This window comes from Oryctolagus cuniculus, chromosome 14, assembly GCF_964237555.1.
Source record: "Oryctolagus cuniculus chromosome 14, mOryCun1.1, whole genome shotgun sequence".
In the NCBI taxonomy this organism is placed as follows: domain Eukaryota; kingdom Metazoa; phylum Chordata; class Mammalia; order Lagomorpha; family Leporidae; genus Oryctolagus; species Oryctolagus cuniculus.
In genome coordinates, this window is record NC_091445.1 from 37,724,552 (window position 1) to 37,730,832 (window position 6,281).

Here is a 6,281-nt window from a genome sequence, read left to right on the forward strand (position 1 = left end):
GCCAGGAGCTTCTTCCAGTTCTTTCACATGTGTGCAGGGGCCCAAACACTTGGGCCATCTGCCACTGCTTTCCCAGGCGCATTAGCCAGGAGATGAATCAGATGTGGAGGAGCCGGGACTTGAACCAGCTCCCCTATAGGATGCCAGCATCGCAGGTGGCTTCATCCGCTATGCCACATGCCGGCTCTGGCACAACCTCTAAAATTTTGTTAGCAGGGGCAAATCCAGAATCTATTGAGTTCTTCTGAAAAGGCTGTCTAACCTATCATATAGCCAAGCAGTTCCATTCTAGAGGATACACTAGCCACGAAGAAACCCAACAGGACAAAAAGGAATCTGATGAATAGAAGAAGATATCTGGTGAGTTTTGGAATATTTGGTGCACTGGATTAGTCTAGGATCTCAAAATGGAAGCTCTCATAGTAAGCAGGAAGCTGGATGCAAGTCCCTGCATAATACGTCATCCATTTATTCTGAAGGCCAAGAAAGCCACTGACCTCTGGTGCCTGTGTCCATCAGTCAGAGAGCCAACACTTGGAGGTTCACCAACAGCATCATAAATTATTCCCCTGGTGATGAGGAAGTGTGACGCCATCAGAGCATACACGTCACAAGCGCTGGTGCCTGCACCCAGGGAGGCTTCTTCAGCTTCAGGATGGGACATCCGAGCACTAAGAATGGGACTCAGTACAAGGTTTCCATGTTCAAGATTTATTTATTTGAAAGACAGTTCAAGATTTATTCATTTGAAAGAGAGAGAGAGAGAGAGAGAGAATCTTCCATCCACTGGTTCACTTTCCCAAATGACTGCAATGGCTGGGGCTACACCAGGCTGAGGCAGGAGCCTGGTGTCCCTTGTGGGTGACAGGGACACAAGCACCTAGGCCATCCTCTGCTACCTTCCCAGGAGCACCAGCAGGGACCTGGATCAGAAGCAGAGCAGCCGGGACTCCAAAGGGCACTCGGGTATGGGATGCCAGCTTCTTAACCCACAATGCCATGCTGGCCCCAGCCCTCAGCTTTAAAATTTTTAAACAGCTCATTTTGAAGTTGCTGTTAAAACAAAGAATGCGGCCGGCGCCACGGCTCAATAGGCTAATCCTCTGCCTGCGGCGCCGGCACACTGGGTTCTAGTCCCAGTCGAGGTGCTGAATTCTGTCCCGGTCACTCCTCTTCCTGTCCAACTCTCTGCTGTGGCCGGGGAGTGCAGTGGAGGATGGCCCAGGTCCTTGGGCCCTGCACCCGCATGGGAGACCAGGGAGACCTGGCTTTGGATCAGTGTGGTGCGCCGGCCGCAGCGGCCACTGGGGGTGAACCAATGGAAAAGGAAGACCATTCTCTCTTTCTCTCTGTCTCTCTCTCTCTCACACACACTGTCCACTCTGCCTGTCAAAAAAAAAAAAAAAAAAACAAAACAAAACAAAAAAAAAAACCAAAGAACGCATTTTCTCATAAAAAGGAAATAATCTATAGAAAAAATAAAATGCCAGGTGGACACATACAAGGAGCCGGAACCTGGAACCTGGGTGAAGTTTAAGAGTGGGACCAGGGCTGCTCCCTTGAGAAATGGTGCTGCATTTGATGGACAGGAAGCTGTGGCAGGGGATGGGACTAGGGAGGGCAGGAGACACACACACACACACACATACCCTATCCTTCCCTGTGGCTGAGTACTGGAAACAGAGTGCTGTATTTTATTCAAATAAATACATTTTTGTTGAGCATGCTATGTGCCAGAAACCATGCTAGGCACAGCCAGTGGACAGCCTGAAAAATCTCTGCCCTCATATCATGAATATTTTAAAAGGAAAGGAGGGACAGTATAATAAAGAGATATGGCTGACCTTTAGGGAAATATGGGAGCACCTGATTCAGGTTTGGGGTATCAGGAAGGCTTCCCAGAAGAAGTGACATCTAAGCTGAGGCTAAAAAAATGAAGGACAGCTCATTAGCCAGGTAAAGGGGTTGGAGGATCAAGGGGAAGAGGAACGCTTTCCAAACAGGGGTATCTGCATACACAGAGTCCCTGGGCCAGGACGCATCGGGCAGGTGGGTTTGGGCCGGTTCTGGAGGCGTTGATGGGCCTGTCTGTGAGGTGTTGTGGACCTGCCTGCGAGCTGTCGGTGGACCCGTCTGGAAACACAGGCTGTCCCACAGACTGCTGGGGATGGGAGTGCTCACCTGTACAGTGAGGTCGTGGCAGAGGGTGGAGTCGCCCAGGGAGAATGGGACCCCTGGAGTGGGGCGGAAGGGAGGCAGGAGGCAGGAAGAAGTCTCCAGATTCCAGAGTCTGGGGAGGCAGAGACCCAAGTTTCCACTGTGTTTTATCACAAGGCTGCTGGGGACTCAGGGAGGAGACTGACAGAGCGGCTGAGGTGGGCTGAGCAGAGCGTGGGGGGGTGGGGGTGAGGACAGGGGAAGCAAAGGGTGCAGGCAGATTTCCTAAGCAGCTTGGCGGAGAGGGGCGGGGCATCGCTGGGGTGGGACTTGTGTCTAGAGAGTGCTTCTTCGGCTCATCTGCTTAGAAGGTCAGATACATCTGAGGAGGCGGCGACAAGAAGGCGAAGATGCCGCAGACAGAGGGGAAAGGGACAGAAAGTCAGGTGGCTGAGAGGAAGCAGCAGGGGGACGCAGGCCAGTGGCCAGGTGGGCGCCTGCAGGTCAGACGGGAGAGCTGGCGGGGTTGGTGGTGGGCAGCGAGGGAGGCCTTCGCACGTCTTCTCACTCTGTGAGGGGGTGATGCGGGGCCGCTCTCTCTCCAAGCGCCGTGCGTGCAGCCCTTCTTCAGTCCATGTGCTCGCTGCTGCCTTCATCTCCTAGCTGCGTCCTGCCATCCGCACCTACCCAGCTCCCTTTAGAGAGGAGGACTTCCGTTTCTTGTTAGCCAATCAGGCATCAGAAGGAAAGCAATGGATTTCTGCTAAGGTCTGTCTGGAAGGCTGATGGCTCATCACCCTATTGGAGTGATGCCTTTGCACTTCTGGGAAAGAATCTTGTTGATCTAAATAAACCTCTAATTCAAGGGTCTTCAAATAGAGGAACAAATAGCTGAATGGAACTGGCAGCTAAAACAAATAGGACAACTGGATTTTGCCTCTGAGGCTGTCTTTTGTCCCCAAAGGGATGCAAAGGACAAACGCCAAGAAGCAGGAAGATCGGCAGACCTCCGTGTGCAGAGGGGACCTTGTGCAGGCAGTCCCACCATATGACTGGCACAAGTGCCCAGGAGCAAATTTCTGCAGCTCCCCCAGCTCCAGCTCTTCCAGGCCCTGGACTGGCTCATCATCTAGAGATCAGGCTCCTGAAATAACCAGTACCATTAGAGCCCATGGCCAGGAACAGCCTGGCCTCCACCGTAGCACATCCGCTTCCACTACGTTAGGCTCATTTGTAGCACACATAAGGTATAGAGCAATGCATCACTCACAGTTAGATTTGACTTTGCAGATGGTGTGGGCTGATGGTGATGATAACAATTTGCAATAGGTCGGCACTAAAGAACACTTTGTTTCATCATCTGTTGCTGTGTAGCCCGGGGGCATTGGAACTGTTACAATATGTGGAGGTTAGAAAAGTCTTTATATTGCTCTGTGAGCTGTGGGCAAAGTGTGTGAGTGTGTATCTGCAAGCTCCCAGCTCTCTCTGGCCTGGGGTGCGCTAACCAAATGGAAACTGCCTACATCCCTGGACTCCATCAGCCTGTGTGGTTAGACTTGGAGGTAAAGATCATTGCATTTTGAATCAGAGCCATTTATTTAAGTGGATTGTTGTTTTTGCTAGAGAAAACATGGTCACTCTAAAGTTGGAAAAACACAAAAAGGTCAAAAGATAAAATGAAAGTAACCTGTAATAGCAGCTCCCAGAGTGCATCACTAGAATCTATTTGGATCTATTTCATTTTAATTTTTTAAAATTTATTTACTTATTCGAAAGGCAGTTACAGAGAGGTAGAGGCAGAGAGAGGGGTCTTCCATTTGTCGGTTCATTCCCCAAATGGCCACAATGGCTGGAGCTGCATCAATCCGAAGCCAGGAACCAGGAGCTTCTTCTGGGTCTCCCACGTGCGTGCAGGGGCCCAAGGACTCAGGCCATCTTCCACTGCTTTCCCAGGCCATAGCAGAGCTGGATCGGAAGTGGAGCAGCTGGGACTAGAACCGGTGTCCATATGGGGTGCTGGCACTGCAGGCGGTGGCTTTACCTGCTGTGCCACAGCGTGGTCCCCTATTTCATTTTTATCATCTCTCTCTCTCTCCCTCTCTCCTCTCTCATTAGCAATCACATCTCTCTATAATTGTGTCCTGCCTTTTTTTGCTTAACTAAATCAGGAAACGTAAACACACTAACAGAACTCTTTATTTCCACATTCTCTCTTCTATTTCTGGCTGCCTCTGTCCTTCCCCTGCCAGTGTTCCTTTCTTCGGGAGGATTTCCATTTTTACCAAAGTTCCATTGAAAATGTAAAACAGTGCGTGCCTTTCGGGCTCTATTTCCTCTCTCCACTTGTTGAAACAGACCAGAAAAAGAACAGTTTTCCAGATTATGATGGATCCACCTCCAGCTACATAACTGGTTCCACTTAGAGTCTTTAGCAGACTGGTCTGCCACCACATGTGGGTTACGGCTTGAGGTTTCCATAAAAACGTATCTTGGATCAGCTGCCTGTGCCACAGTCCTGAGTAGCTGGCTCATCTCTAGGGTGACAAACCCTTGACATTTGCATGATGCAGTGGGGTAGAGCATTCTGAGAAAGGCAAAAGAAACCACCAGTTAGGGACGTGGCTTCAGGTGCGGTCCCCTCCAATGGGGGTGTGTGCTCCCTGCTGAGGACCTCCTACCAGGGAGCAGCAATGCCTGAGAAGTCGCTTGTCATTGGGAAAGGTGCTGCCTGCCACAGAAAGTAGCTTCTTTGGGGTGGGGTGGGGAGCGGGGTGAGTTTGCGCAATTTTGCGATTGAGTTGCATGACCTCCTGAGCCCACGACCACGAGCAAACCTCAAGACGTGACTGCTCCCTCTCTTCTGATCACTCCTGTTCTAAAACAAAAGCACAAGCTGGAGTACCTCCCCACGCTGGTGCCCTGCCCCCCCAGCCCCTAGCCTGTTAACTGCTTCTGCTGGGATTATTTTCGTTTGGGTTGTGTTTTTCTGACCGAAGGCCAGGCCCTTGTCTTTGTGTATTTGTAAAGTGCCATGTCTACTTACTGGTCTTTAGAAATTACAGACAACAACAGGAATGCAAGAGAAACTGGCAGCTGAAACCTAGCAGCTCTGCTGCACCCAGCCTCTGCCCGAGAACCAGAATGGAACATTTTTATATGGCAGTGTTGAAATATTTTAATCCTAAGAAATGAAATGAAGTCTACATTAGCTGCCTGTAAGCCGGCGCGTCGTGTTGGCCCGGGCTCTGCCTGCCGCTCCGTGGCCAGCCACACTGCTGCTGTACGTTAGCAGAGGACCTGGCCTCCCCAGGGAGGGCACCCTCTGGCCTCTTGGTGCCAACTTCTCGGAGGCTCACAAGTCCCTTGGACATGATGGTTCTCATCTTGTGACAAAAATGTGGCCACTCCCAACTGGTGGCACATAGGAGCCACAGGAGAGCGAGCCCAGCCTGGAAGAGACACAGAAGTGTAAGTGCTGAGAGGCACCAGGAGGTGAGGTCATTACAGCAGCCTGAAGACAGAGCAGAGGCGCAGTGGGCAGAGCAGAAGGTTCTTCCTCCCTCCATTCCTTCTTTCCTCCTCTTTCTCTTGTTTTTCAACAATTTGTAAAAACGATTTATTTTATTTACTTGAAAGGCACAGTTAGAGAGACAGAGACAGAGAGGTCTTCCACTCTCTGGTTCAGTCCACAGGTGGCTGCAATGGCCCAGTCTGAGCCAAACCAAAGCCAGGAGCCAGGAACTTCATCTGGGTCTCTCACAGGGGTTCAGGGGCCCAAGGACCTGGGTCATCCTCCTCTTCACTCTGACTATAGACAGACCATCAAAAAGCCAGAAATAAATGGAAATTAACATTTGAGATCTTAATATCATACAATTCAAACACAAGATTGCTTCAAAGTATTTGTGGAAAGATGGAATTAAAAGGCACGTTTACTCTGGTGCAAAAACGATTTAAATCCATAAACAGTCTATTTGTTTTTTATATAAAACTTTTATTTAATAAATATAAATTTTGAAAGTACAACTTTGGATGATAGCGGTTCTTCCCTCCATAACCACCCTCCTACCCCCAAACCCTCCCACCTCCTACTCCCTCTCCCATCCCATTCTTCATTAAGATTC

General features: G+C 50.1%; 1 pseudogene; it reads right to left on the reverse strand.

The window, feature by feature from the left end:
* Window positions 1-370: 370 nt before the first annotated feature.
* Window positions 371-702, reverse strand: LOC100339599 (oligosaccharyltransferase complex subunit OSTC-like; annotated as a pseudogene).
* Window positions 703-6,281: the final 5,579 nt, after the last annotated feature.